The sequence below is a fragment of the Hyla sarda genome, chromosome 1, assembly GCF_029499605.1.
Source record: "Hyla sarda isolate aHylSar1 chromosome 1, aHylSar1.hap1, whole genome shotgun sequence".
Taxonomy (NCBI): domain Eukaryota; kingdom Metazoa; phylum Chordata; class Amphibia; order Anura; family Hylidae; genus Hyla; species Hyla sarda.
In genome coordinates, this window is record NC_079189.1 from 400,940,702 (window position 1) to 400,962,247 (window position 21,546).

The 21,546-nt window shown below is 46.6% G+C and overlaps 1 long non-coding RNA gene and 1 pseudogene across 1 annotated transcript; one reads left to right on the forward strand and one right to left on the reverse strand.

Moving 5' to 3' along the window:
• The first annotated feature begins 229 nt into the window (after positions 1–229).
• Positions 230–20,252, forward strand: LOC130277237 (uncharacterized). Its single transcript, XR_008845406.1, has 2 exons — positions 230–1,488; positions 19,902–20,252. It is a non-coding gene; the product is annotated as an uncharacterized LOC130277237 (long non-coding RNA).
• Positions 18,291–18,376, reverse strand: LOC130344286 (U2 spliceosomal RNA; annotated as a pseudogene).
• Positions 20,253–21,546: the final 1,294 nt, after the last annotated feature.

Below are 21,546 nucleotides of genomic sequence, written 5' to 3' on the forward strand. Positions count from 1 at the left end.
GGGTGATTCAAACTTTTATTAGGGAAGGGGTTAAATGACCTTTATTAATACTTTTTTTTTTGTAGTGTTATAGGTCCCATATGGACCTATAACACTGCACACACAGATCTCTCATGCTGATCACTGGCGTGTATTAACACGCCTGTGATCAGCGTTATCGGCGCTTGACTGCTCCTTCCTGGATCTCGGGCACGGAGCAGTCATTTGTCGATCGGACACCAAGGAGGCAGGTAAGGACCCTCCTGTGTCCTGTAAGCTGTTCGGGATGCCGCGATTTCACCGCGGCTGTCCCGAACAGCCCAACTGAGCAGCCGGGATACTTTCACTTTAGACGTGGCGATCAATGCCGAGCGCTATTAGCCACGGGTCCCGGGCCCGACCCGCCGTGGCCCCGCGTTATAGATCGGGAGCGGACAAATGACGTTCCAGTACGTCATGTGTCCTTAAGGAGTTAAGGGGTTAAATCAATGACTGCAGGGATGCCTGACGAGTGACATCCTTTGCTCCAGTAGCGCAATTTTAATAAAAAATTGCCCAAAATTCCTTATATAACAGTCATACAGAATATATTAGAAAGCTTGTTTGTTTTTCAGCCAATCAGAGAGCAGCACTACTGAAATAGAACTCCCAGGAGGTAACAGCGTGTCACACATGTGATGTCATAACCATTGTCCACCAGAGAGCAGCACTGAGCAGATATAACACTGCTCCTGCTCATTCTTCATCAGTGAGGGGCTGATGCTGGACACTGTAGGGGCCGAGAATGCAAAGTCACATACACTACTGTGACTGGTAAGTGTCACATTGTTGTGACCAAAAGGTCTTTAGTGCAGTTCAATGTGCTTTTCTATAATAAACATGTAGATAATCCATCTTTTGTTTTCCTATCTTAGATGCACTATTTCCAGGATGTGGAGTAGCATTTCCGGACCTACAGCAAGACGTTGGATGAGGACGGAGATTTCCAGACCTATTCCAGAAGAATTTGGATGAAGGCACAGCCCCTCGAATCACGCACATACACAGACACATTTGCCCAAATTCTAGAGGTAACCTCCTTTAGTATGCCCAGAGGAAGGGCAATACAGTAGCCATGGATTCCCTACAGGTTTCCTCCCCTCTGGAGGTTTTTCCTGTCCTGAGTATTAGTTACTGTACGCTCTTTGTGAGTGATGGAGGTTACAAAAAATCCCCTACACAAACATTTTTATATATAATAAATAAAGTTCCCCTTTTTAAACCATTCTGTAACTTGTTTGACTCATTTATTTTATTTGTGTGTGAAAAATAGTGTTAGCAAAACGTGGATGACATGAGGTTTATTTAAGTGTCCAAAGCTGCTCTCCTGCACGATCTGCATAATGCGGTGCGGAGAGAGGCAACTGATGCTGGGGGGTACAGTTACCAAGGCAACCATAGGACACCCAGCAATTTCCATGCAGGAGCCTTTTTCTGATGAACGGGACCCTAGGAGAGCGGAGGAGGCAGGTGAGAAGACCTCCAGCCACCATTTTAATGATCACCAGATCACCACAGGTGATTCCATCCTTGAATATAATGCCTGCATTGCCATAACCTGCTTAGATCACGGCATCTGAGGGGTTAATGACAAACATTAGAGCGATCGTTGATGATGGCCACTACTGGCAGGTCTCTGGCTGCTAGGACCTGTCATACATGATGCGAGCACCGGTCCATTGTTCACATCATGTACAGGGTGTAAATATACATCCAATCACATCAGGACATACTTTTACAGGGTCCACCTACTCAATTTTCATTGTAAAGCTCGAATGTCCACACAGAAAATGTATGTGCGGATATTCTGAAGATAGTGGAGCGGTGTCAGAACATGCTGGCGCTAAGATTGCTCAGAAATTCGCTTTATCATAGACGGCAATGTATTTCTGAGCAGAATACACAGAAAGAACAGACGTCTATTCTTTCTGCGGATGCCAGAATTAGAATTTCTGTGCCAGATAATTCCTGTGCGGAAATTCTGCTGTGTGCACAGTGCGCCAGAACCCCATTGAAATTAATGGGACTCTGCCGCAGCGTAATTTCAATGCTGTATATTCCTGTGCAATTCTGCATGGAAAACCTAACGTGTGAACATAGTCTAACAGTCATTAAAAAGGGGGGCGGTGCAAATAAGGGTGAGATCAAAGAGCAGGGCAAAGGGCCAGAGACAAACAGGCAGGGTCCCTGTGCCATTTCAATACCCTGCATATGAATTGTATATATTCTATCACTTCCTGTGATGTCACGCATACATCAAATAATTATGCAAATTAGCATGGCCGGTATTTTTTTTTTTGCAAGAAAGGTGGCAACCCTAGCAGGCATCCCATTGCATTCTGTCAGTGACCGGCACCTTCTGTAGGACACAGGCAAAGTGCCCGTTGCTTTCAATGGACATAACGGGTGTCACAGAAAGAAAGCCAGGGCTCGAGTCCTGCAGGAACTCATAGGAACGGCATCCCTGCACTTCTTTCACAGCAAGAACGCCGTTCCCTTTAGCAGTCCACCTGCAGGACCAACCCTGTGCCCGAATCTTTTGGCTGCTGGATTGGACTGTGGCCGCTCTTCCTTGTCTTCCCCTGCACAGCCGGGTAGTACAGCCAGTGCACTGTGCAGGGGAAGAGGCCGCAGTTATATGGAGCAGTTTAGGAGGAAGATCACTCACCACCATTCAGGGGCGTGCCTAGAGCATTTGGCACCCGGGGCGGACCCTTTGTTTGGCACCCCCCACCCGCACCCCCCCCCCCTTAATTACACCCCCCTCCCTCCCCCCTTTATTTACCCCCTCCACCTCCCCCCCCTTAATTACACCCCCTCTCAGGAGCGAACTGACAACACTCAGGGCCCACGGACCAAAAAAAAGCAAGGGCCCCTACTAGGCTCTGCAGCTCGTCAATCTTCTGCCACGCCCCTATTCCACCTACATCCCACACACAATAAACTAAAATTTATATATATATATATATATATATATATATATATATATAAGAAACACTTTAACAAAGGTAAATTTCCATGACCAATAATACTGGTATACAAGGAGTAAATATATACCACCACACAATAACTGGATAATACTGCCATACTGTACTTAATAAAACCCCTATACACAGACCAGTATACTATAAAGGATCTGTATAAGTGATTATATACAGGACCATATGGCGGTAGATATCAGCTGTACACAGGATGTATATACCATATAAGTGATTGCAGTTACATTTTGGGACTCACAATTACATATTTTCTGATCAGCAGCGTCCTCTTTCCTTTTCTTCTCCGTCCGGATAAGACCACCATGTGGATCTCTTAACATCTGCAGGAAAAACATGTCAGACTCTGCATTTTTTCAGTGCCCTCCCCTCCTCTACAATCTTTCTATCTATAGGCCCACAAACTGTAATAATGCCCTCCTTGGTGTCCTGCACAGTAAAAGGACAGGTAGGGAGGTAGCCAGGTAAATAGGTAACTAGGTAGGTAGATCAGAAAGCCAGATATGTAGGTAGGTGACAAGTTAGGTAGGTAGGGGGCTAGCTAGATAGTTAGGCAGCCATACCCAATAGGTATAGGAACAGAGTTAACCCTCCTTTCTCCTTAGGTATAGGCAGCAGAGTCCCCCCACCCCCTTTCCCCATAGGTAGAGGCAGAGTTAAATCCCTTTTTTCCCCATAGGTATAGGCAGATCTCCCCCCCCTCTTCCCAATTGATATAGGCAGAGTTACCCCCCTCTTCCCCATTGGTATAGGCAGAGTTACCCCCCTCTTCCCCATTGGTATAGGCAGTTACCCCCCCCCCCCCCTTTCCTCCCCTTTCCCCATAGGTATAGGAAGAGTTACCTTCCCCCCCTCTTGCCCATAGGTATAAGCAGATACACCCCCCCTCTTTCCCATAGGTATATGCAGTTACACCCCCCCCTTTCCCATAGGTATATGCAGTTACACCCCCCTCATTCCTATAGGTATATGCAGTTACATCCCCCCTCATTCCCATAGGTATATGCAGTTACATCCCCCCCTTTCCCATAGGTATATGCAGTTACACCCCCCTTTCCCATAGGTATATGCAGTTACATCCCCCATTTCCCATAGGTATATGCAGTTACATCCCCCCTTTCCTATAGGTATATGCAGTTACACCCCCCCCTTTCCCATAGGTATATGCAGTTACACCCCCCCCCCCCTTTCCCATAGATATATGTAGAGCACCCCCCCCTCCTCCCCTATAGGTATATGTAGAGTACCCCCCCTCCCCCATAGGTATATGTAGAGCATCCCCCCTCCTCCCCTATAGGTATATGTAGACAACCCCCCCCCCCCCTCCCCTATAGGTATATGTAGAGTAACCCCCCCCCCCCTTCCCCATAGGTATATGTAGAGTAACCCGCCTCTCCCCCATAGATATATGTAGAGTAACCCCCCCTCCCCATAGGTATATGTAGAGTAACCCCCCCTCCCCCATAGGTATATGTAGAGCACCCCCCCTCCTCCCCTATAGGTATATGTAGAGTACTCTGCATCCCCCATAGGTGTATGCAGAGTTGAGAAAAATAAATACAAAAAAGGATCCCACACAGCGATCTCCTCAGCTGCAGGGCCCGCGTCTTCTCCCCTCCACAGTACAGGCGCTGATGAGTGACGTCACCGGCGCCTGTACTGCGTGCTGCGTGGGGACGGAGGTCACGTCTCCTCTGTGTAGCTGCAGATGTGGCTCACACAGAGAGGACACCTTCTCCTGTATGTGCGTGTATCGTGCATACAGGAGAAGGCACTGCTGTCTGCTGGGGATCTGGGACGAGTGTCCCGGGTCCTCAGTAGTGGTGGCGGCGGCGGGTCAGTCCGCCCCTGGCACCCCCCTTGTGAGCTGCACCCGGAACGTATACATCGTGTGATACCTCATATATACCTGTATACATCCTGTGATCTCATATATACCTGTATACATTGTGTGATACCTCATATATACCTGTTTCCTCATCATCCCTACAGCAGCACAGAAGAGATATTCCTAGTTCGCCATCCCAAATCAGGACCATCCCCTAGAATAAAATTAATTAACATAATTGCTGGGTTGGGCCAGAGGCTCCATATAGGTACCCAGCACATTCCGCACATTGTGTTTTTTTTAGTCCTCCTTCCAGATGTGGATCATCCTTTCCAGAGGATTTGGCCTTGCGGGGTCTTGGCTACTACTTGGCCGGTGCGGGGTCTCGGGCCTAGATGGTACCAGTGCAGAGTCCTGGTAAGACTTAAGTATTATTCTATAGGGCCGGTGCGGGGTCTCTGGCTTTTCAGACCAGTGAGAGTTCCTGGTTAATGTATGATGTTTTGCGGTGCTGGTGCGGGGTCTCTGGCCTCTGCAGCAGGACGGGGTTCCTGAAGTTGTGTAGCGCAGAGAGTCGCTATACTATGGCAGGGGTTGGTTGAATTATGCCCTTATTTCGGAGGGAGGCTGGAGGTGGTCGGCGCTGTTACTGGCCTGGTGAGTGTTTTCCCTTTTGTTGTGGCCGGTGCGGGGCTCGGGCTGCTGCTCTCTCGGGGATTGTGGTTGTGCAGGAGTTACTATAGTATCTGGCTTGGTGCTGTGGTAAGCTTGGGGATGTAGGGTAGGTAGGATGTAGCTGTGCAGTGATGAAAGGGCGTTATATCTATATATACATATTAATAAGATGCTTTTGCGTATATACAAAAATGACCAAACAAAAAGTAACACAATGGGTTGATGTGATAATTAGCCTCCCACTTTGATAACCGTATAAAACAAAAGTAGCTTCCGTATAATAAACAGAACTCCTTGGCCAGTGTGACCAACATCTGCTGGAAAAGGAGATTTGTATCAACTCTGTGTAGTGCTCTTTCTTTGTGTCGACATGTAACTAATATTAATTTGGACAGAGGCAGTCATTCATATTTAAGGCCTAAACCTGTGAGCCACTCGACTCCACTGTCAATTTTATTTTTAACAGTTTATGCTAAAATGAGTGAAGTCATTACAAAGTACAATTGGCAGTGGGAAAAACAAGCCCCATATGGGTAGGTGGGAAATTCAAAACATTAAAAGTCTAGGAGGAAAAAACTGAAGAGCAAAAATGAAAAATCCCTGCCTCTTTAACCCCTTAAGGACACAGCCCATTTGGGCCTTAAGGACGCAGAAAATTTTATTTTTACATTTTCATTTTTTCCTCCTCGCCTTCAAAAAATCATAACTCTTTTATATTTTCATCCACAGACTAGTATGAGGGTTTGTTTTTTGCGCGACCAGTTGTCCGTTGTAACGCCATCACTCACTTTACCATTAAATGTATGGCGCAACCAAAAAAATACTATTTGTGTGGTGAAATTAAAAAGAAAATCGCAATTTTGGTAATTTTGGAAGGTTTTGTTTTCACGCCGTACAATTTACGGTAAAAATGACATGTGTTCTTTATTCTTTGGGTCAATACAATTAAAATGATACCCATGATAACATACTTTTCTATTACTGTTGCGCTTAAAAAAAATCGCAAACTTTTTTACCAAATTATAATGTTTAAAATCCCCCTATTTTGAAGACCTATAACTTTTTCATTTTTCCGTATAAGCGGCGGTATATATGCTATATATGCTTAAATAGAACTTTTAATCCATTTTTGATAAATTTTTTTGGGAATAAAATGTTATAAAAAAGCAGCTATTTTGGACTTTTTTTATTTATACGTTTACGCCGTTCACCGTACAGTATCATTAACATTTTATTTTAATATTTCAGATATTTACGCACGCGGCGATACCAAATATGTATATAAAATATTTTTTGAACACTTTTTGGGGGTGTATTCGGAAAATGGGACAATTTACGTTTTTATTGGGGGAGGGGGGTTTTCACTTTTTTTTAACTTTTACTTTTATTTTTACACTTTAATAGTCCCCATAGGGGACTATTTATAGCAATCACTCGATTGCTAATCCTTTTCAGTGCTATGTATAGGACACAGCACTGATCAGGGTTATCGGTCATCTTCTGCTCTGGTCTGCGGGAAGGCAGATCAGAGCAGAAGACTCCCAGAAGACAGCGAAGGCAGGTGAGGGGACCTCCGGCTGCCGTGCTGGATGATTGGATCGCCGCGGCAGAGCTGTGGGCGATCCGATCATCCGTTTAAGTAACCTCGATGCTGCAGATGCCGTGATCTGTATTGATCAGCGATCAGCAGCCGGGACTTGCCGCGCATGATCCGGGCATCGCTCCGATGCTCGCGGTTATGCTTAGGACGGAAATGTACGTCCTGGTGCGTTAAGTACCACCTCACCCGGACATACATTTACAGCGCTCGTCCAATATCACCATTAACACCACTACTATCACCGTACACAGACTACTATCACCAATTACAATACTATACAAGGGACGTACATTTACGTCCATTGTCGTTAAGGGGTTAATAGAAGTAATTGACAAATCAGTTTAATGTTTTGGCACCAGTTGATAAAAAAAAAAAAATTTTGCACCAAAGTACCCCTTTAACCTCTTGGGGATGCAAGGCATATGTGTATGCGAGTCCTTATGGACTCAGGGCGTACCTGTATGCCCTGGTAAGGTTAAAGGGGTTTAAACCATTCTCTCGGGCGGAGAACAGATTAAACCTGGTGGGATCCGGTAGCTACAGGCAGACAGGACCCACGGCTAATGCTGGGCACGGCCGATTGGGCCGATGCACGGCATTAACCCTTTAGATGCCGCGATCAACTAAAGCGAAAGTCAAAGAAGAATCTCGGCAGCTCAGCAGAGCTGATCTGGACTGTTGCGACAAAATCGCAATGTCCCAATCAGCTTACCGGACAACGGGAAGGTGCTTACCTGCCTCTCTGTCATCCGATCGGCGATCTACTGCTCCATGCCTGCTCAGCAGGCAGGAACAGCAGAGCGCCGATTCCACTGATCAATGCTATGCTATGGCATAGCATTAAAGGGGTTCTCCGCACCCCTAGACATCTTGTCCCCTATCCAAAGGATAGGGAATAAGATGTCAAATCGCGGGGGTCCCGCTGCTGGGGACCCCCGGGATCTTGGCTTCAGCACCCACCTGTACGGCTTCCACCTCACACCAGCAACGCTGGAGGCTTCGGATCCCGACCAAAATGGCGGAAGAGCGTGTCGTCACAACTTCGCCCGTGTGACATCACGCCCCGCCCCCTCAATGCAAGTCTATGGAAGGGGGCGTGACGGACCTCCCATTGAGGGGGCGGGACATGACATCACACGGGGCGGAGTCATGACATCACGCTCTTCCGCCATTGTGGTCCGGATCTGAAGCCTCCAGCGTTGCCGGTGCGAGGTGGAAGCTGTACAGGTGGGTGCTGCAGCCGAGATCCCGGGGGTCCCCAGCAGCGGGACCCCCGCGATCTGACATCTTATCCCCTATCCTTTGGAAAGGGGACAAGATGTCTAGGGGTGCGGAGTACCCCTTTAATAAGTATATGCAAATAGAAGATTGCATGGTTAAACCCCTTTATGGGGCTAAAAAAAAAAAAAGTGTAAAAAAAATATAATAAATGTTCATTAACCCCTTCCCTATTATAAGTTTAAAGGGGTACACTGGTGCAAAACATCTTATCCCCTATCAGAACACGGGAGCGTGGAGCTCCCATGCTCGTGATGTCACGCGACGCCCCCTTCATTCATGTTTATGGGAGGGGGCGTGATGGCTAGTATGTAGCCATCATGCCTCCTCCCATAGATCTGAATTGAGGGGGCGCGGCGACTGTGGTTGCCAGTTATCCGGCAAGGATCAGATTTTGCTCCGTGCACAGATGACCAGAATGCCGCACCAGCGATAGCCGGGGTCCCCAGCAGCGGGATCCCCGCGTTCTAACAACTCATCCCCTATCCTTTTGATAGGGGATAAGATGTTTTGCGTCGGGGTACCCCTTTAAATCACCCACCTTTCCCTATTTTTTAAATAAAATAATGTAATAAAGAATAAAAATAATCATATGTGGTAACGCCACGTGCGTAAATGTCTAAACTATTTAAATATAAGGATAGTTAAACCACACGGTCGATGGCGTACACACAAAAACATACAAAATTCCAAAATTGTGCATTTTTTGTCACTTCATATACCATAAGAAAAATTATAAATAAATAAAAGTCCCATCAAAACAAAAATGGTACCGATAAAAACTACAGGCACAAGAAACCCCATACTGCCCAGCATGCGGAAAAATAATAAAGTTATAGGGGTAAGAAGATGCCAATTTTAAACTACACTGGTTATAGTACTTGCAATTTACGCTCAGAAATTCACTGACTCAAAGACGGCAATGCATTTCTGAGCAGAATACGCAGAAAGAACAGACATTCTTTCTTTTTAACCCCTTAAGGACTCAGGATTTTTCAGTTTTTGCACTTTCGTTTTTTCCTCCTTACCTTTTAAAAATCATAACCCTTTCAATTTTCAACCTAAAAATCCATATTATGGCTTATTTTTTGCGTCACCAATTCTACTTTGCAGTGACATTAGTCATTTTACCCACAAATGCACGACGAAACGGGAAAACAAATCATTGTGCGACAAAATCGAAGAAAAAATGCCATTTTGCAACTTTTGGGGGCTTCCGTTTCTATGCAGTGCATATTTCGGTAAAAATGACACCTTATCATTATTCTGTAGGTCCATACGGTTAAAATGATACCCTACTTATATAGGTTTGATTTTGTCGCACTTCTGGAAAAAATCATAACTACATGCAGGAAAATGTATACGTTTAAAAATGTCATCTTCTGACCCCTATAACTTTTTTATTTTTCCACGTACAGGGCGGTATGAGGACTCATCTTTTGCGCCGTGATCTGAAGTTTTTATTGGTATGATTTTTGTTTTGATCGGACTTTTTTATTACTTTTTATTCATTTTTTAACCCCTTAAGGACCAGGCCATTTTACACCTTAAGGACCAGAGCGTTTTTTGCAATTCTGACCACTGTCACTTTAAACATTAATAACTCTGGAATGCTTTTAGTTATCATTCTGATTCTGAGATTGTTTTTTCGTGACATATTCTACTTTAACTTAGTGATAACATTTTATGGTAACTTGCATCCTTTCTTGGTGAAAAATCCCAAAATTTTATGAAAAAAATGAAAATTTTGCATTTTTCGAACTTTGAAGCTCTCTGCTTGTAAGGAAAATGGATATTCAAAATAAAACATTTTTGGGTTCACATATACAATATGTCTACTTTATGTTTGCATCATAAAATTTATGAGTTTTTACTTTTGGAAGACACCAGAGGACTTCAACGGTCAGCAGCAATTTGGAAATTTTTCACAAAATTTTCAAACTCACTATTTTTCATGGACCAGTTCAGGTTTGAAGTGGATTTGAAGGGTCTTCATATTAGAAATACCCCATAAATGACCCCATTATAAAAACTACACCCCCCAAAGTATTCAAAATGACATTCAGTAAGTGTATTAACCCTTTAGGTGTTTCACAGGAATAGCAGAAAAGTGAAGGAGAAAATTCACAATCTTCATTTTTTACACTCGCATGTTCTTGTAGACCCAATTTTTGAATTTTTGCAAGGGGTAAAAAGGAGAAATTTTTTTCTTGTATTTGAAACCCAATTTCTCTTGAGTAAGCACATACCTCATATGTCTATGTTAATTGTTCGGCGGGCGCAGTAGAGGGCTCAGAAGGGAAGGAGCGTCAAATGGTTTTTGGGGGGCATGTCACCTTTAGGAAGCCCCTATGGTGCCAGGACAGCAAAAAAAAAAACCACATGGCATACCATTTTGGAAATTAGACCCCTCAGGGAACGTAACAAGGGGTAAAGTGAACCTTAATACCCCACAGGTGATTCACGACTTTTGCATATGTAAAAAAAAAAAAATGTTTTACCTAAAATGCTTGGTTTCCCAAAAATGTTACATTTTTAAAAAGGATAATAGCAGAAAATACCCCCCAAAATTTGAAGCCCAATTTCTCCCGATTCAGAAAACACCCCATATGGGGGTGAAAAGTGCTCTTCTGGCGCACTACAGGTCTCAGAAGAGAAGGAGTCACATTTGGCTTTTTGAAAGCAAATTTTGCTCTGGGGGCATGCCGCATTTAGGAAGCCCCTATGGTGCCAGAACCGCAAAAAAAAAAAACACATGGCATACCATTTTGGAAACCAGACCCCTCGGGGAACGTAAAAAGGGGTAAAGTGAACCTTAATACCCTACAGGTGTTTCATGACTTTTGCATATGTTAAAAAAAAAAAAAAATTTTTTTACCTAAAATGCTTGGTTTCCCAAAATTTTTACATTTTTAAAAAGGGTAATAGCAGAAAATACCCAATTTCTCCCGATTCAGAAAACACCCCATATGGGGGTGAGAAGTGCTCTGTTGGCGCACTACAGGTCTCAGAAGAGAAGGAGTCACATTTGGCTTTTTGAAAGCAAATTTTGCTCTCGGGGCATGCCGCATTTAGGAAGCCCCTATGGTGCCAGAACAGCAAAAAAAAAACACATGGCATACCATTTTGGAAACTAGACCCCTCGTGGAACGTAAAAAGGGGTAATATGAACCTTAATACCCTACAGGTGTTTCACGACTTTTGCATATGTAAAAAAAAACTTTTTTTTTTACCTAAAATGCTTGGTTTCCCAAAATGTTTACATTTTTTAAAAGGGTAATAGCAGAAAATACCCCCCCAAAATTTGAAACTCAATTTCTCCCGATTCAGAAAACACCCCATATGGGTGGAGAAGTGCTCTGCTGGCGCACTACAGGTCTCAGAAGAGGAGGAGTCACATTTGGCTTTTTGAAAGCAAATTTTTCTCTGGGGGCATGCCGCATTTAGGAAGCCCCTATGGTGCCAGGACAGCAAAAAAAAAAAACACATGGCATACTATTTTGGAAACTAGACCCCTCGGGGAACGTAACAAGGGGTAATGTGAACCTTAATACCCCACAGGTGATTCACAACTTTTGCAGTGGCTGTCTGGTAATACTGGGAGTAGTTGTTTTGCAACAGCTGGAGGCTCCGTTTTGGAAACAGTGGTGTACCAGACGTTTTTCATTTTTATTGGGGAGGGGAGGGGGGCTGTGTAGGGGAATGTGCATATGTAGTGTTTTTTACTTTTTATTTTATTTTGTGTTAGTGAAGTGTAGTGTTTTTAGGGTACAGTCGCACGGGCGGGGGGTTCACAGTAGTTTCTCGCTGGCAGCTTGAGCAGCGGCAGAAAATTTGCCGCAGCTCAAACTTGCAGCCGGATACTTACTGTAATCCTCCGCCCATGTGAGTGTACCCTGTACATTCACATTGGGGGGGGGGAACATCCAGCTGTTGCAAAACTACAACTCCCAGCATGTACGGTCTATCAGTGCATGTTGGGAGTTGTAGTTTTGCAACAGCTGGAGGCTCCGTTTTGGAAACGGTGGCGTACCAGACGTTTTTCATTTTTATTGGGGAGGGGGGCTGTGTAGGGGTATGTGTATATGTAGTGTTTTTTTACTTTTTATTTTATTTTGTGTTAGTGTAGTGTTTTTAGGGTACAGTCACACGGGCGGGGGTTCACAGTAGTTTCTCGCTGGCAGCTTGAGCTGCAGCAGAAAATTTGCTGCAGCTCAAACTTGCAGCCGGATTCTTACTGTAATCCTCCGCCCATGTGAGTGTACCCTGTACATTCACATTGGGGGGGGGGGGGGCATCCAGCTGTTGCAAAACTACAACTCTCAGCATGTACGGTCTATCAGTGCATGCTGGGAGTTGTAGTTTTGCAACAGCTGGAGGCACACTGGTTGTGAAACACCGAGTTTGGCAACAAACTCAGTGTTTTGCAACCAGTGTGCCTTCAGCTGTTGCAAAAGCTACAACCCCCAGCATGTACGGACAGCGGAAGGGCATGCTGGGTGTTGTAGTTATGCAACAGCGGGAGGCATACTACTTTGGCTGGGGATGCTGGGGATTGTAGTTATGCAACAGCTGGAGACACACTGGTTTGCTACTTAACTCAGTGTGCCTTCAGCTGTTGCAAAACTACAACTCTCAGCAGTCACCGACAGCCAACGGGCATGCTGGGAGTTGTAGTTATGCAACCAGCAGATGCACCACTACAACTCCCAACATGCACTTTAGCTGTTTGTGCAAGCTGGGAGTTGTAGTTACACAACAGCTGAAGGTACACTTTTCCATAGAAAGAATGTGCCTCCAGCTGTTGCAAAACCATAAGTCCCAGCATGCCCATAAGTGCATGCTGGGAGTTGTGGTGGTCTGCCTCCTCCTGTTGCATAACTACAGCTCCCAGCATGCCCTTTTTGCATGCTGGGAGCTGTTGCTAAGCAACAGCAGGAGGCTGTCACTCACCTCCTTCTGCTGCTTGATCGCCGCACAGGTCAGTCCCGCCGCCGCCGTTGTCGCTCCTGGGAACCCCGATTCCAACATTAACGCCGGGGATCGGGGTCCCCAGCACCCGGGGTCGTCTTCCCGCACCCGCTCACGTCCTCCGGAAGAGGGGCGGAGCGGGTGCGGGAGTGACACCCACAGCAGGCGCCCTGATTGGTCGGCCGGGATTCCCGGCCGACGAATCAGGGCGATCGTGAGGTGGCACCAGTGCCACCTCACCCCTGCAGGCTCTGGCTGTTCGGGGCCGTCTCTGACGGCCCCGATCAGCCAGTAATTCCGGGTCACCGGGTCACTGGAGACCCGATTGACCCGGAATCGCCGCAGAACGCTGGACTGAATTGTCCAGCGATCTGCGGCCATCGCCGACATGGGGGGACATAATGACCCCCCTGGGCGATATGCCGCGATGCCTGCTGAATGATTTCAGCAGGCATCGGGCACCGGCTCCCCTCCGGCTAGCGGCGGGGGGCCAGGAATGGACAGGACGTACTCCTACGTCCTCGGTCCTTAAGGACTCGGAAATGGGGGCGTAGGAGTACGTCCATTGTCCTTAAGGGGTTAATGGTATAAAAAGTGACCAAAAATGCGCTTTTTTGACTTTGGAATTTTTTTGCCCGTACGCCATTGACCGTACGGTTTAATGAATGATATATTTTTATAGTTCGGACATTTACGCACGCGGCAATACCACATACGTTTATTTTTATTTTTTTTACACTGTTTTATTTTTTTATGGGAAAAGGGGGGTGATTCAAACTTTTATTAGGGAAGGGGTTAAATGACCTTTATTACCACTTTTTTTTTTACATTTTTTTTTGCAGTGTTATAGGTCCCATAGGGACCTATAAGACTGCACACACTGATCTTTTACACAGATCACAGGCGTGTATTAACACGCCTGTGATCAGTGTTATCGGCGCTTGACTGCTCCTGCCTGGATCTCAGGCATGGAGCAGTCATTCGCCGATCGGACACCGAGGAGGCAGGTAAGGGCCCTCCCGGTGTCCTGCCAGCTGTTCGGGACGCCGTGATTTCACCGCGGCGGTCCCGAACAGCCCGACTGAGCAGCCGGGTCACTTTCACTTTCGCTTTAGAAGCGGCGGTCAGCTTTGACCGCCACTTCTAAAGGGTTAATACCACACATCGCCGCGATCGGCGATGTGTGATATTAGCCGCGGGTCCCGGCCGTTGATGAGCGCCGGGACCGACGCGATATTATGCGGGATCGCAGCGCGATCCCTTTTCATATCGCGGGAGTCGGCGCAGGACGTAAATATACGTCCTGCGTTGTTAAGGGGTTAAGAGGATGTGGTCTATCGCTAGGCCCCCAACAAACCTACCCTTCACCTCCGGGCCAAAAGGCACCTGTAAGGATCCAGGTTCGATGCCCCTTTTTGTCAAAGCTACTAAGGGGCCACAAGTGCGCCTGGCTTCAACCTAGGCGTTAGTCAGGGTATTAGCCAAGGAGCCGTATACTGGTTGCATCCAGGCCCGTCGCTACCGGACCAGCAAACCAAGCAATTGCTTGGGGCCCCGAGCTGGCTGGGGGGCCCCGAGCAGAGACGGTGCTTGCCCGTCCTGTAGCGACGGGGCACTTCGGGGGGCCCGCACATTTCACCAAAATTACATTTTTGGGGGGGGCGCGGGCCCCTTAAGAAACAAAGCAGGGCCGGCACCGGACAGGTCAGGGGATGATTGGAGTAGAGACGTCACGTGCCCCGCGCAGGCACGCACGTCTACGCCAATCACCTGACCTGTCCATGCTTGCGTCCCCGCGGGAACCTCCAGCATCCTCCGTGCAGTGACAGGAACAGCAGCAGACTCCCGCCTCTGCAACGATCCCCGGCAGGGTAAGTAAACTGGCGCGGGGGGTGCGGGGGGCCCAGGGGGGGGGGGATTGTATGGTTGTCAGGGGACTGCAATGGTGATGAGAGGTGTGTGTGTGTGGGGGGGGGGGGTGTCATGGGGGTCATGAGAGATGCAGGGGGGGTGTCATGGGGGTCATGAGAGATGCAGGGGGGTGTTATGGGGGTCATGAGAGATGCAGTGGGGTGTTTTGGGGGTCATGAGAGATGCAGGGGGGGTGTTATGGGGGTCATGAGAGATGCAGTGGGGTGTTTTGGGGGTCATGAGAGATGCAGGGGGTGTTATGGGGGTCATGAGAGATGCAGTGGGGTGTTTTGGGGGTCATGAGAGATGCAGTGGGGTGTTTTGGGGGTCATGAGAGATGCAGTGGGGTGTTTTAGGGGTCATGAGAGGTGCAGTGGGGTGTTTTGGGGGTCATGAGAGGTGCAGGGGGGTGTTTTGGGGGTCATGAGAGGTGCAGGGGGGTGTTATGGGGGTCATGAGAGGTGCAGGGGGGTGTTATGGGGGTCATGAGAGATGCAGGGGGGTGTTATGGGGATCATGAGAGATGCATGGGGGGTGTTATGGGGATCATGAGAGATGCAGGGGGGTGTTATGGGGGTCATGAGAGATGCAGGGGGTGTTATGGGGATCATGAGAGATGCAGTGGGGTGTTTTGTGGGTGATGAGAGGTGCAGGGTGGGTGTTATGGGGGTCATGAGAGATGCAGGGGAGGTGTTATGGGGATCATGAGAGATGCAGGGAGGGTGTTATGGGGGTCATGAGAGATGCAGGGGGGTGTTATGGGGTCACAGTGTGTGGAAGCATTATATTCAGGGTACAGTGTGTGGCAGTATTATATTCAGGGTACAGTGTGTGGCAGCATTATAGTCAGGGTACAGTGTTAGGCAGCATTATATTCAGGGTACAGTGTGTGGCAGTATTATATTCAGGGTACAGTGTGGCAGTATTATATTCAGGGTACAGTGTGTGGCAGCATTATAGTCAGGGTACAGTGTGTGGCAGCATTATATTCAGGGTACAGTGTGTGGCAGTATTATATTCAGGGTACAGTGTGTGGCAGTATTATATTCAGGGTGTACAATGTGTGGAAGCATTATATTCAGGGTACAGTGTGGCAGTATTATATTCAGGGTACAGTGTGGCAGTATTATATTCAGGGTACAGTGTGTGGCAGCATTATAGTCAGGGTACAGTGTGTGGCAGCATTATATTCAGGGTACAGTGTGTGGCAGTATTATATTCAGGGTACAGTGTGTGGCAGCATTATAGTCAGGGTACAGTGTGTGGCAGCATTATATTCAGGGTACAGTGTGTGGCAGTATTATATTCAAGGTACAGTGGGAGGCAGCATTATATTCAGGGTACAGTGTGTGGAAGTATTATATTCAGGGTACAGTGTGTGGCAGTATTATATTCAAGGTACAGTGTGAGACAGCATTATATTCAGGGTACAGTGTGTGGCAGCATTATATTCAGGGTACAGTGTGTGGCAGCATTATATTCAGGATACAGTGTGGGGCAGTATTATATTTAGTGGGTACAGTGTGGGGCAGTATTATATTTAGTGGGTACAGTGTATAGCAGTATTTTATTCAGGATACAGTGTATGGCAGTATTATATTCAGGGTACAGTGTGGGGCAGTATTATATTTAGGGTACAGTGTATAGCAGTATTATATTTAGGGTACAGTGAATAGCAGGATTATATTTAGTGGGTACAGGGAATAGCAGGATTATATTTAGTGGGTACAGTGTGTGGTAGTATTATATTTAGGTTACGCTTTGTGGCAAGGTTATAATGATTACTGTCTTCATGCAGAGGATGAGGATCTGCTGACAGTGAGGAGCCAATGATGCCTGGATGTCAGACTCTGCAGAGAAGATGGAGCTGGAGGAAGACCTGATCTCTGGGCTAGATGAAGAAGAAAAGATAACAGAGAAGAGATCACTCAAGTCAGAAGACGTCACTCAGGTCACTGATATCATTGTGTATTCTCCTGACTGTCCCATCAGAGCTGTAGTCACTTGTAAGTTCTGCAGTGATGATGGGTAAAACTGTGTCCAATCTGTGTCTCTTCAGCTGTTACAAAACTACAACTCCCATTGCCAGAGGCTCTCCAGAATGATGGGAGTTTTAACTTTCCAACAGCTGGAGAACCACTTTAACCGAGGTGATCGGTGGGGGTCTCAGCAGTCAAACCCCCACCAAACAAAATGGCCCTGTGGGGGGGGTCTGGACAGGGGGTATGGGTAGGGAACACTGCTGCACCTAATGTGGGGGGAACACTGCCTACCTAATGTGGGGGGAACACTGCCTACCTAATGTGGGGGAACTCTGCTGCACCTAATGTGGGGGGAACACTGCTGCACCTAATGTGCGTCGTATTGACGTTTGCTTACGTTGCGCTCCCAGAATTCAAGGGCCGGCGTTACTATGTCCCGACGCCGGCCCTAGAGCGTCGTGCGTCAACATCAAAGGGGGGGGGGCCTCCATGTCCATTTTGCTTGGGGCCCCCAAATTCCTTCAAACGGCCCTGGATGCATCTTGACCGAAGCCAAGATGCCCAGGGTTTGCAGGGAGGTGAGAAACCTAATGGCCACACACACCTCCCCTTGACCACCAGGAGGGACACCCAGAAGGGCTACCGCATCCTGACAAATCATGTGTACAAACAACACAAAAAAGTGGCACAGTGAGAACAAAAATTTATAAATAAGTGAATGAGTGCAGATATACTGCCCAGCCATCCAGACGGATCTATAAAAATTTCTTTGATCCAAGCCGGAAAGCCGGGTTCCCAGGGGTGAATGCCAAAGGTGAAGAGTATGGTGCAGTGCGTTCACTCAGTGAGCTATAACACCCAGTGAGTTTCAGCAGCTCAGGGTCACCACTCCCTGAGTCACAAAAATACCTCGGCTCTAAACCCTCTCAGCCTCATGGCGAGACCCGGAGGGAAACAGGTCACATCGGGGCAGCCTTCAAGCTGATTCCTTAGAACCAACCCCGGAACGCCCCAGTACACCTGCCCCCTCCAGGCAGCATCCATCCTACATCAATGGCAGAGACTAGACCACTGATAAGAACAGATACTACACTTGATCTTAGCCAAAAGGCCAAGAGCCATATATGCCATCAGAACGCAGCCGCATAAATGTGACACGTGCTGTATGCCGCAACCATGCAAATATATAGCACAGCCTGCAGCTGTCCCAACTTATTGTGAAAACACTAATTTCGGCTGGGATTACACTTGGCGTGTTTGTCAGAAAAAAACACCATGTGGGCACATGTTATGTTGGAATCAATAGGGTAATATGAAATGCCAGACACTAATTGGGTTTTCTTCATCCTTTTATGGCCTTTTTTAGGCGATCAAATCTGTGGGATGCCGAGAGCATGTTTTTTTGTTGTTTTTTTTTAATGTAGTAAATTTGAGTAGCCGTATTAGTCCAGTGATGCAGATGCAAATCATAAAATGTTGCAGTATCTTGTAATACCTTCTCTATTGGGCTAACAGCATTTTGTAGAGACAAGCTTTCTGGATTCCTCCCTTTAGGACTTGATAAAGGGAGGAATCCCGAAAGCTTGTCTCTACAAAATGCTGTTAGTCCAATAAAAAAGTTTTTTTTTTTTAATGAAGTTTTGGTGTTTTTCTTCCCAATGTTTTTAATAGAAATCCTTGAGTCACATGATGAAAGAATGAGAAAAGCCTGGGGGGAAATAATAATAGCAATAATAAGTATAATTATACACATTGGGGAGATGTATGAAAACCTGTGCAGAGGTAAAGTTGGCCAAAGGGGGCAAAAAAAAAAAAACATCAAACAAGAATTGCATCTGTTCCTAGGCTTAGGCTGGGATTAAACACAACTTCTGTGTGGCGTTTTTCAAAGCCCACATTGATTTATTTTTGGTGCTGGGAGTTGTAGTTTTGCAACAGATGGACAGCCTCAGGGGATCAGTGGTGATGTATGTCAATCTAGGACCATGGTGTCTGATCTTGAACTGGCAGCAGGAGCCACGACCACTTTAAATCACTGGTTGCCGGGATGTCTGACGAGTGACATCCTTCGCTCCAGACCACAACGTCAGGGATGTCACTCGTCAGACGTCCCGGCAGCCAGCGCTGCTCATTGAGCCTGCCAGAGCCGCACTGATCTGTGTAAGAAACCTATGGGTCCAGGCTGTTGGGGCCACCAAATTATATTACAAATACTGAGCATCTGGTTAGGAGAAACAAGTATATTGCACCCACAGGGAGTAGCGCCATTTTAATAAAAAAATGTCCAAAATCCCTTAGATAACAGTCATACAGAATATATTAGAAAGCTTGTTTGTTTTTCAGCCAATCAGAGAGCAGCACTGCTGAAATAGAACTCTCAGGAGGTAACAGCGTGTCACACATGTGATGTCATAACCATTGTCCACCAGAGAGCAGCACTGAGCAGATATAACACTGCTCCTGCTCATTCTTCATCAGTGAGGGGCTGATGCTGGACACTGTAGGGGCCGAGAATGCAAAGTCACATACACTACTGTGACTGGTAAGTATCACATTGTTGTGCCAAAAGGTCTTTAGTGCAGTTCAATGTGCTTTTCTATAATAAACATGTAAATAATCCATCTTTTGTTTTCCTATCTTAGATGCACTATTTCCAGGATGTGGAGTAGCATTTCCGGACCTACAGCAAGACGTTGGATGAAGACGTAGATTTCCAGACCTATTCCAGAAGAATTTGGATGGAGGCACAGCCCCTGGAATCACGCACATACACAGACACATTTGCCCAAATTCTAGAGGTAACCTCCTTTAGTATGCCCAGAGGAAGGGCAATACAGTAGCCATGGATTCCCTACAGGTTTCCTCCCCTCTGGAGGTTTTTCCTGTCCTGAGTATTAGTTACTGTACGCTCTTTGTGAGTGATGGAGGTTACAAAAATCCCCGACACAAACATTTTTATATATAATAAATAAAGTTCCCCTTTTTAAACCATTCTGTAACTTGTTTGACTCATTTATTTTATTTGTGTGTGAAAAATAGTGTTAGCAATATGGAAATGACATGAGGTTTATTTAAGTGTCCAAAGCTGCTCTCCTGCACGATCTGCATAATGCGGTGCGGAGAGAGACAACTGATGCTGGGGGGTACAGTTACCAAGGCAACCATAGGACACCCAGCAATTTCCATGCAGGAGCCTTTTTCTGATGAATGGGACCCTAGGAGAGCGGAGGAGGCAGGTGAGAAGACCTCCATCCACCATTTTAATGATCACCAGATCACCACAGGTGATTCCATCCTTGAATATAATGCCTGCATTGCCATAACCTGCTTTGATCACGGCATCTGAGGGGTTAATGACAAACATTAGAGCGATCATTGATGATGGCCACTACTGGCAGGTCTCTGGCTGCCAGGACCTGTCATACATGATGCGAGCACCGGTCCATTGTTCACATCATGTACAGGGTGTAAATATACATCCAATCACATCAGGACATACTTTTACAGGGTCCACCTACTCAATTTTCATTGTAAAGCTCGAATGTCCACACAGAAAATGTATGTGCGGATATTCTGAAGATAGTGGAGCGGTGTCAGAACATGCTGGCGCTAAGATTGCTCAGAAATTCACTTTATCATAGACGGCAATGTATTTCTGAGCAGAATACACAGAAAGAACAGACATGTCTATTCTTTCTGCGGATGCCAGAATTTCCGTTCGGTACATGAGGTTTTGCCTAAGGTGACAAAAATCCTTGCACCAGCCCTGGCAGCCAAGGCCCGAGCTGCCAAACAAGCAGGGTCCCTGTGCCATTTCAATCCTCTGCATATGAATTTTTTATCTTCTATCACTTCCTGTGATGTAACGCATACATCAAATATTTATGCAAATTATGCCCTAGCAGGCATCCCATTACATTCCGTCAGTGACCGGCACCTTCTGTAGGACACAGGCAAACAAAGTGCCCATTGCTTTCAATGGACATAACGGGTGTCACAGATAGAAAGCCAGGGCTCGAGTCCTGCAGGAACTCATAGGAACGGCATCCCTGCACTTCTTTCACAGCAAGAACGCCGTTCCCTTTAGCAGTCCACCTGCAGGACCAACCCTGTGCCCTAATGTTTCGGATGCTGGACTGGACTGTGGCCGCTCTTCCTTGTCTTCCCCTGCACAGCCGGGTAGTACAGCCAGTGCACTTTGCAGGGGAAGAGGCCGCAGTTATATGGAGCAGTTTAGGAGGAAGACATGGGAATGCATGTTGGAGAGAGGAGAGAGGAAAGTATTGT